Source organism: Bactrocera oleae, chromosome 5, assembly GCF_042242935.1.
Source record: "Bactrocera oleae isolate idBacOlea1 chromosome 5, idBacOlea1, whole genome shotgun sequence".
Taxonomy (NCBI): domain Eukaryota; kingdom Metazoa; phylum Arthropoda; class Insecta; order Diptera; family Tephritidae; genus Bactrocera; species Bactrocera oleae.
The window spans coordinates 62636899-62648352 of NC_091539.1; the positions used below are offsets into that span (position 1 = coordinate 62636899).

An 11454-nucleotide genomic window follows, 5' to 3' on the forward strand; every position below is an offset into this window, starting at 1 on the left:
TTACTCATATAAAATATCGTATTTACGTAATGGCTTGCATTATACCAAACAAATAACAAACTCGATGAGGCGAATCGCTTGAAAGTGAAAAAATATTGCCACGAATATTTTCAAGAAATGTGCGTGACAATAAATAAGGTTAGGAAATTTATGCCAAAAACTTTAAGTTTTCGTTTTTTGTAAACAGTTTTTATAGTAAACAGTCAGAAAGATGAACGATTATGGTGCCTAACTGATTCCTGTATTTAAGGCGGTGAAGTATTTAATATTTGGCGTGTATTTGATGACTGAATGTGTCGAAAGAAACTAAAATATTGAGAGATAAAAAATTAAATTTTGTTAAATTAAAATTGAAAAATATGGCAACTCTAAATTAAATTGTAAATAAAAATTGGTTTGTCAGAAATATAATGTAAGAATTATGGCAACTCTATATATTAAAAATTACTGTTCGGTTTATATTTATTACAATATATTACTTATATTATTTTATGCAATGCTATGTGGCATAATATGTTGTGGAAATTCTATTTAGACAACTGCAAAAAATTATTTTTGATACCAGGTTTATACCAGAATAGAAATTCTTTTTATACCCTGAACTTGGTTTGTATGTATATATAAAGTTGCCACGAAGTTTGTAACACCATATATGATCAGCCTGACGAGTATGGATTATTGTCCAAGTCTACGCTACAATCTCCTCAGAATTTGTTCAGATCGAACCACTAAATCATATGGCTGGCATACAAACTACGATATTTGATTCGCAAAGATATCGACGAAATTAAATTATTAAGTAGTTGGCAACTCTGTTCGAGTATATGAGTAAATGATATTATGTTGTTATATAAAATTCTTCATATTAAAAAAAAATATTTAAAATATGAAGCAAGCTTAAAAAGGTGGCAACCTTTAGAACTTATAAAATAGAGACACTTAGACATTATAAAATAATTTTTTGGAATTGTAAAGCACTTCCTTAATAAATATAAATACAATTAATTGTCTTTTAACTACATTTAATTTTTAAATATATTCTCACGTCAAATGGCAACACTATTTACAAAAATTTATTTATTTGAAGAAACATGGTTATAGAAATTACTTTTTTTAAATTTCACAAACTAAAATTTCGTAATATTAAATTATTTTTTTGTTATATTACATTTTCATAACTAGTTGGCAACCCCACTCATATATTTTTTTATTATTGTATATTGATTTATTTTTATATTTAATTATAATATTTTACTTGAAAACCCTAAAAATTGTTTATTTAAAAAAAAAATTTCAAATAGGTGGCAACTATTAATTAAAAAAAATATCTTTATTAATTATTTTAATATCAGTTTCAATATCACCCATTTTTTAACTCAACTTTAAGATATCTGAGTTTCTTCCTACTTAAGCTCACATACATTTCATGCCAAAAACCTTGCAACATTGTAGTTAGGGCGCCTTAAATCTCTACACGCCCAACTACTTGAAGTTCTTATATCACGCATCCCATGACATGAGCGCGTACATGCATTGCGTGGCATATATTTTTGCTTAAAATGTAATTGTAGCAACATACATATATATGTATGCGTGTACTTGCAACAATACTGCAAACAATTCAGCCAACATTCTGAAGGCTTCACTTCAAAAATATTTCGCTTGACATTTTAGCACATGTAAGCCACATCAACTACGCAAACGCACGCGTGCACACGTGTAATAAACACTAGAGCGACAACCACAACAACAACAACAACAACAATTCAAATATCAAACATATGTTTGCTGTCTTGCACTTTATAGCAACGGCTGCGGCATGCGTCACTGCCACTTACCGGCACCAAAGCAAGGCTCAAGACAATCAGCCAGCTAACCAACTAACTAACTACATAATTGCAGCGCGCGGCAATGGCGTCGTGTTGCACATCGCGCTGCGTCGCATCGAGTTACTAACTTAACTCGCTTAACGATGAGACGAGCGAGCTGTGTGCATAGTTGGTGCGGCAACGCACACGCGCTGTCAGCTGCGGCATGCAACTGCCGCTTGTTTGTCGTTGTTGTTGTTGTCGCTTCATTTGCTACTTGTTGTTGCTTTGTTGGCGGCGGAATGCGCGTTAGTGCGGCGTGCAATTTATGTGCGTTTAGACGCATATTTTGCCAATTAAATATTGCGTTGTGGCATGCAGCCGTTTGTGGCATGCAACAGTGGCCGAGCATACGCGCCCGGCTTCAAAGTAGCAGTAATGGAAGGTGCGTCGTACTCTGTACAACGCACAAAAGCCACTGTATACATAGAGCTAGACTGGTGCCAGGCTTACAAGAGAGTGACGTGCGTCTGGGCCATCCGTGTGGCAATGTAACCCGCGCGCCACTCGCCGCTTGTCGCCCACCATCTGGGTCGTGTACTCTGATGCGCTGTGAACGCTGATGCTTTGTTGCTGATAGTTGACTTTTGTGCTGGCTGGCATTATGCTTATTTTTGTTGTTATTGTTGTTTTTTATTTTTTTTTGTATTGATGCAACATCGTTGCCACAATGCGATTTTATACGCGTTGATGGTCAAGCAGTTGCATGGACAGTTGCCGTATTGCGCAACGCAATTTTTCGCCAACATACGCTCACACACACACAATCATGCCACTTAGTAGTAGTTGATGTTGTTGTTAGTGGATTTCCATTTCGTAGCCGCAAATTGACATCTTTCAATTAAAAGTGGTCGGCTTGCAGGCTGCGCTAGCATCAACAGCTGTTTGTTGTTGTATTTAAGCATTTTTGTTGTTGTTCTTATTGTTTTTGCAACCATTGCAATGTTGCATATATGCAAAATATGCTGTCGCTCTTTGTTTCACCAAAAATGGCAACAATTGCCTAGCAAGTACATTAAAAGCCGCAACATAGTGGCCACAACTGCAACAACAACAATCTGATTCGCACTAACAACAATAACAACAACAGTGACATTTAAAAAGAGAAAAACCTACAAAAACGGTAGCTGTGACAGTGACAATCCATTGCAAGCGGCTCAAAATGCAGGCGGCTACAATGTGGCATGCAACTAGGCAAAACAGCCAAAAACACTCTGTCGCATGTCAAATTGTAAATTTGTGACAATTGACAAACATTTGACAATCATGCCGACGGCTGTTGGTGGTTACAGCAATTGCAATTGCAACTGTAACTGCACACGCTCATGCAACGCTGCTCAGTGTATGTGTGTGTGTGTGTCTATGCGCTCGCTCAAATTTGGCTGCGTGCAATTGCGTGTTGCTGGCATTACATTTGCATTTCAAAGCGTTTGGCCATTAGATGTTGCAGCATTAGCTGGCACAACAACAACAATAACAACCAATTGCAACCACCACAATAACTGCATGCACACATACACACAGTCGTTCAGCCACATCCATTCACTCATTTGACAGTTTGTCATTGTTGCGGCAGTTGCAACATTGTGCTACTTGGTTGGTTGCTTGGCGATTCCAACTCCTGATAGCCAAATTTGGTGTTAGCTTGTTTTCAAAATTTTGTAATTTTTAAGTGTTGCCATATTTTGAGCTGTGTTCTATATTTGTGGTGTGTGCTGGAGATATTTGTGTCACACTTTTGCTGACCAACAGCTGGTAGTTAGTCTTTTTATTGGTGGCAGGTGTGCAGTTGTACTTATCTCTTACCATCTTAAGCCCCAACAACGATAAAGGGCATTGACCAGTGCTTCCAGGTGGCATTAGCAGTAATTACGGAATCGATATATTCTTTACTGTTACGAATCCTCTATTGAGAAATCTAGAAACAAAACTTAAGAAATCTGAAATCCCGTTGTGAATACCGGGAGTTACTGATGGGTCCATAAATATTGAGTGATGCCAATTACACCGAGCTGTTTCCGTGAACTGTTTCCCATTTTCTCATAAAAAAAATTAGTTTTGAACCAGAACTGACTTTACTGAAAATATACTCTGATGCGACATGCGCTTAATTATATCATTGTCGTCGTAGAGCTCATACAGTTCGTTTTTCCACCTTTTTCGATATTTATCGCTCACGCGGAGAGCTCCAAAGACTTTCCGAAGAACAGTTCTCTCGAATGCTTCCTCATCTCGGTTCGTCATCGTTAATGTGTCAATTAGTCTAAGTGGAGCTAATCCTCTGTAATATGAAGTTATATAATGTTAGAAGCTAATCACTTCCCTGTTCGCTATCGTGCTCTCGTTTTCTCTCTTCTGATCGACTAATTCAGTTGACTTAAGTCCAGCAACAGTGATACGAAGAAAACGAATGGGCCTTTTCGTTAAACAAATATTAAGTTTTACGAGCTGACTAAACATGGAATATACTTTGTGTTGTAAATATTTGGATGCCACTATCTTTCACTCTCTCTCTCTCTCTGATTGAGATAACAAAATGAATTTTCAGGAAGCTGGAATATCCCCACAAGTCCCTGACAAATCTTAAATCTTATCGTATGAGCTCGAGGCGAATCCACTAAAGATCTACAGTAGACATCCTTTCTGAAGTTGAGCTCGAATTGATACTTATGTATATGGTATAATATATTGCTATGATTAAGTTCATGAGGCCATCAGCAAATATCACTTCCAAGAAGGCCCGCAGCTCCGCCAACAAACTTTCTGAAGATCTTGCAGCCTCGATAATAGTGAAGGAACGTGTTAACTACACATTTTATAGTATATATACTTGTATAACTGGTCACTCGCGAAATGTTTGATTAATTTTTAAGCAATTAGCAACTTTTGCTCGTTAAAGGTTATGACTCATCCAGCATCACTACTTTAAAAGAACAAATGATAAGCGATATTGGGTCCCCATAATCTTTGTTCCCGCCTCAGTCGTGGCTCCTATCAACATTTCTTCAATATTTCTTTTATCAAAACAAATTTTTTTCTTTGATGTGGTAATTGCTTCAGATAAGGTAAATTTCTTTTAAAGCCGAGCACATTTCTCCATTTGAAAGAGACATGTAACATACACAACATATATTTCTCACTACGTTATGACGTTTATCTAATTTTTAGACCACCACAACACTACCTAACTAATATGCACCACCTTGCCATGTTTTTACACCTGGCTACTTATATGCGCAATTATATGGATGTCCAGCGATTTAATTTCACGTTAATTAGTTGCTAATCTATTTTCGATATTTTCTATTTATTATGGCCGTATCAAACTATTTCAATATACATATGTGTAATTAAAAATTTTCCGTATTACAACTTGGGCGGTCGATAACCCATTTCCTTCGAATGCATCTGGATGTGCAGTGCGAGAAAGTTGGAGCAAGACAAATCAACTCCTTTTTATAACATATATATATGCACATCGAATATAAATATATAGCAATTAAGCGGTAGAACGGATATTGATCGAGTAATAGCAGGCGCAGCCAACTAGAACAACAACACTTCTGTCGCATTTTGTCACACGACAATGAACTATTGGCGGCAAGTTCAAAGCTGGAATAGAAATTGTGTAAAATTATTATGTGATTTAATTCAAAAAATTATCATGGGAAGTATTCTGGACCTTTTATTGTTGATGTTGCGATTTAATAATTTTTTCTTGTATAATCAAATAGTATTTGGTACCGGACCACGTTTACGTGCATTTTTTGTATTACTCTATTTGTGCTTTTGTTTATGAAAGTCTTTAAGTTTGCCATCATGTGAACCGTTGAAATAATTCTACTGTATATATCACTAAAAAGTTTTAATACGAACTTTAGGTTTCTTTAATAATGCTTCTTTGAAATTTTAGTTTTAATGTACTCTTTAAGTTTATATTGCAAATTGCGGAACCATCCTATACCTCAGCATCAAACCAAGACAGTATTTCCTTTCCAATTTCTTTTTTGAGTTACACTCTTTTCATATTTCTCTTTTCGTAGATTTTAGAATATTGTCAGTTTTTTAGCCGATCCTTGTACTTCGACGATTCTTCGATGAATGCGTACGACGGTTCCCTATGTTTGTATTTTATGAGAGAGGTATAATCAGAGTGATATTTTTTCCAAAGATAGTCCATGTCCTATGACCATACAATACCCGCAAGGAAAAGTAAAAGGGATGCCTTATAATCTGACATGATCAATACCAGTGAAAAAATTTCGGCATTCCCAGTTTGTGCAACAAAACTCTTATTCAACTTCATCGCATCGATTTATTTACAGTGATTTATCCGAATGGTTAAGCGTGTTATGAGTTATACCGCTGAGTGATATTTTCATCTGAATTTCTGCTAGAAATGTAAACCTAAACTCGTTAGATCTACAGTTTGAAAAAATCTGCTTTATTCCGAAGAAAATCGAACAATATAGAATCATATTCATACTCTAACTACGTAACGGCTTAACAATGCTGATTAGCTCTAATTTACGCATACAAAAATTTATTTTTATAGCATATAAATATATCCGAATACCATCGCAACACATTTTGCACCAAAGCTCACATAAAGCGCTCATTCATAATTCCCCATAATTTCAGCGATCCATTGTTTTCATATGTATTGTACATATCCACTTACTACTTCAACGTCATGAAATACAAAAAATAAGAAACAACACAATAATATCCCACCTAAGCAATTGCAGAATATAAATCCAGATTTACTTACTCAAGAGCAGCGAGGAAATTGCTTTCATTGCATTAATAGCGCGGCGTGTCGTGTCGCGGTACGGCCTACTGGTCTATTAACTGACGCCGTTGACTCCATTAAATTGCAAACGAAATGGTCAAATGGCAGTCAATTTCATAAATCTTTCAATAAAAGCTGCGAAACACAATAGCAACAACAACGCCAACACTAGATGGCAACGAATGGAAAAAATAATGTGAGGAATAACTAAAGGCAACTAAAAGCGCACAGAAGTCGAATTGAAGTGGACAGCAGAATGCCTGGCGTTAATTGACACCAACATATGAGTGGATACGGCGGCCTATATACCTATGGAGAATACATATAGATTTGGTAAACCAGCTGGAAAGCAGTCATTGCATATTTCTTGCGTAGATATAACATACAAATGTGAAATGATTGTTGTTCGGATCGTTTCAACGTGGATTTATATGTAGGAAACATCGGGCATCAAATAGAAATATTTAAACTTTCGATTCCTGAAGTAACACAAACGAATGTTGCGCAGATTTCATCGGGTATTAATAACGAATGTGTCTAGTATAATCGATCGATGGCCCACTTGATTACCATTGCTCAGTTTTCTCTGCTGGGTACTTTTTTTGACGACTCTATGTAAGAAATTGCGCGTTAATGCGCAGCAATGCTTGTCAACAATAGAAAATCGCACGATCAGCGATATGAAAACGATTGCGAAGCACGGATAGAGCGATGTGCGAATTGAGGCATACATTTTAGGCATTTTTGCGATGTGTACACTTAAAGGGTGTACGAGTAAATGCGAAGCAGAGACTGAATTTATAGTTATATTATCGTGTTTAAATAAAAGGTTATACTTGTTTTCCAGAGCAGATTAATGAAAAACTCTGGTATATGAAAGGTAAAACGTTTTAGGTTCCACTCGGGACCAGAGAGCTTTTGCAACCCCACAAGTGCTGGTTGCTGACAACCCTTGTAGAGCACAAAGCCAGGGGCACCCCTGCTTGTTCGTAGGGTATGGATGCCTTTTCTTGCAAGCTCATCGGCTTTACGGTTTCCGACGATTCCACTGTGGCCAGGCACCTAAACAAGTAGCTTGATGCTACTTTCGAGAAATATTGCTTTGGGATAAAAGTATGACAACTTTTAAGCGAAAGATTACATCAGTAGCTTAAGTCAATAATTGAAAGAGAGAAGAAGGTGAACGACTCTCACCGAATGCGGTTTAAGGATTGCTTATTGGATAAAAAATATGAAATGTTTTCAAAAGGTTGTTGATATAAATATATTTGGGGAATATTTAGTGTAAAGTTACACACCAGGTAAACAGTTTTACGAGTCTTGAGAATCAATATTGTGAAATATATACATATTAATCTCAATAGAGTTAAACTTTTATTAAACCGACTCACCATCCTCAAATGGCTGATGAATGTTTGGAAACACGCCAATAATTTTACTTTCCCACACACTGTAATGCCACAGAGATCAATGGCAGAAAGCCGAACGTGCAGCTTCGTGCGTAAATTGCGCATGCCAACTGGGCGGTGTGCGAATGAACGGAAGCACTTGCTCGTAGATTGGTGTTTTGTGCCACTGCCACAGAGAAAATGCCGCCACAAATGGGACATGGACAACAACTGCAACTAAATCACAAACAAAAATGTGTAAGAAGAAGTAAAAAAATGACAACAACAGTAACAATCGTCTTTAAAGTGCAAAGCAATCGTGTGGCAAGTGCAACAGAGCGGCGATTAAATGAAAATTTACGTATGTAAGATGGACAGCGGGTTCATATGTACGTGGCTCTATACATAAGCTTTATCATTCGTAGCTTCCAGCTGCCACAGCAGCAGCAATCATACTACAGCTAGCAACAACAAAGCCACAAACAATAAAATTGAGCAGCTCAGCAATTACAGAATTGTCTGCAACATTGTATTTTTTTGTTTTTTTTTTTTACCAAGACTATCGGCATTACATACGTTTGAATAGGAAAATCAGTGCAGTGCGATCAACATTGCGATCGACGATCAACAGTTGGCGATCAGCGGAGATCAGCGATTGCGAATGGCAGATAGTATTGCCGCGTTGATATGCGTTGCGATTCGATTAAATGTATGTGATCGCTGGTTACGCCCGCCCGACAGCAACAACAGCAATGGGAAGCCGGTATAACTCTTGCCGAACAACTGTATACTTACTCACTTACCTAATACGAGGGTATTTACCATTGTAGATCACTTTGGCCGCCGCAAAAACAACTGTCATACAAGCAATAAGATATATTTTCACGTGGCATTTAGTGTCGCACTGTTGTAGTGGAGAGGGTTCGAAGCTGAGCTGAGTAAAATGGATAAAAAGTAGAAAGTGTAAGCGTTGCCAGGATTACCATGCGTTTTTAGGGTTTCATGGGGTAGATAATTTGGAGATGTATTTACTCAACACACTCGGTGTCATAATACTATATGTAGCATGCCTCTAATTAGTGATATATAAAGTACTTCACACGGATACCTCGCATAAATTTGGACACTTGGAGAGAAATTGCCTAAATGCTTCCTGATAGGTATAGATAATGAGAATAGTAGTCAATCCTGATAGTACTTCTTATATCCTATATCATTCAACTTAATGAAACTCTATCCAGTTATCCAAATTTGTACGAGGTATCCATAAGAAGGCTCAGTTTCTCTTCTATTATAACATAAAGGGCTTTAACTAAATTTTTAACATTATTCAATGAAAAGCGAAGTCCAATCCAGTTTAAATTAACCAGTTTGATCAAGGATTCAGAATTTGAGTATTCTACTATGTGCTCTAACTACAATATTTTGACTGCTTTCTTACTTTCATGAGGTAAGAATCAAAGCTATTACCCAAGATCTGTCTAAGCTTGCCCGTAAAACAAATCGAACTCATCTGTAAGCATAACATTTAACGTCAGTCGGCTCTATGAAATAGCGAAAATTTTTGATATAATGGATCTGGAAAGTCTTGAATTAAAGGAAATTATATATTTAAACGTTTAGTGGCTTCGTCGGTTCTGAATCCAGCCGAAACTATCTCGTATGATTTCTCAACTAATGCCCCTAAACTATTTGGCTTCCAACTAGGAATCTAAATTTTTTCAAAATTTACTTAGGTGGAAAAAGAAACTACGTAAACGAGTCGTATTTTCACTTTCTTGAAAATCTATGTCCCCTCAGAGTTACATGGGAAAGGAAAGCTTTATAACAATCTGGGATCTATTAAAGAAGTTTCATTTTTTTCATGCGATATAAAATAACTGGATATAAATCTCAAGTTACAGTCCATAGCAATTGTAATTCAATTACTCTTCTGTATGAGTCTTCCTGATGTCTCTCTTAAGGGAGACCGCTGCCTGTTTTCGAGAGAAATGCTCGGAAAATAGTGTGAAATTCTCACTAGAGTATGACTTCATCTCACTTTTGAACCGATTGACCCCATGTTGTACTCTCTGTTCTCTTCTATTAAGGAAGCTTCAATTTTTTCAAGGGATATAATATAACAAGATATAAACCTCAAAAAATACAGCCTATAACAATGGTATTCTATTACTCTTCTGGATGGGTCTCTCTGCTCTTTCTGATACCCCTCTGAAGGGAGAGCGCTGCTTGCTTTAGAGAGGAATGCTCGGAAAAAAGGGTGGAATTCTGACAAGAGTAGGACTTTATCTTATTTTTGAATCGAATGACCCCATTTTGTACTCTCTTCGTAATCGTCTTTCCTCAGCCGATGCCAAGAAAATGTTGTTAATATTATAATATGCACACTTGGCAATCTCTCTCCTCATCCATTGACCACAAAGTTGCCGCAGCGCAGCGCAGCTTGTATGGCTACCGAGGGCTCCCTGCGGACTCATTTGGCGACTCGAGCTGTGCGTTTGTGACACAAACATGGACACAGAAGCATAAGCGTTTATGCAACAGATTCGAATTGTTGTTGTAGCACATATTTCTTTTTTCAATTTTTTTTGTTGGCGTTACGATGCATGTAAGCGTCCGCTTTGTATGGCCGTAAATCGACACTTTAGCATAATCGATTGCCGGTCAGCGGAGAGTCGGCGTGTTGCAGCTACGTGGCAATGCGTTTGCGGCACCACTTTTAACTAGTTTTTCCTAGCCACCAATTGCAACAGATGTGACCAAGAACGCGGCCATACGCAACCAGCGCATTTGGAGTGTTGTGTGTTGTTGTGGTTGTTGTTGGCATGCGGCCAAACGGTTCGCCGCCTTTGGGGTCCTTGCTGTGGCATGTTTTTACGCAATTTAGGCAACGTCGGCGGTGAATTTGTGTTGCGTGGCGGCGGCCACTGAACGTTCGCTGCTATTTCTAGTGTTAGTTGCGTTGTGATTGTTGTTGTTGTGCTGGCGATCGTTGTTGCTCGCAATGAATGCCATTGCCACGGTCGCCGGTTGTGCCACAGCAATTGCAATAAATAATCGTTGAATGTCGATGTTGCAACAGCGGCAGCGGCAGCAAAAACTGCAGTTCTCTAGTGTTTGTGTATGTGTGTGCCAGTCCATTGCACCACAGCCAGGCTGAAGATGAGGCTGCGCGCGGCAGCAATGACTGCGCAAATGCGAACGCGACGGCGAACGACAACCGAAACCGATCGTGCGATAAGGTAATTGGACTATTATGTCAAAAAGTATTTGGCGTTTAAAAAATATGGCCTGACAGGTGACATTTCTCAAAAGGCGCGGAAGAAAACGGTTTAAAAATAATATACATACATACATAAATAAAAATAAAAACATAAATTTTTCAAGCGTAAAAAAATTACAAAAA

General features: G+C 37.7%; 1 long non-coding RNA gene across 1 annotated transcript; it reads right to left on the reverse strand.

The window, feature by feature from the left end:
* Positions 1–6291: 6291 nt before the first annotated feature.
* On the reverse strand, positions 6292–6890 carry LOC118682100 (uncharacterized). Its single transcript, XR_004977764.2, has 2 exons — positions 6640–6890; positions 6292–6548 (listed from the first exon to the last, which is right to left on the reverse strand). It is a non-coding gene; the product is annotated as an uncharacterized lncRNA (long non-coding RNA).
* Positions 6891–11454: the final 4564 nt, after the last annotated feature.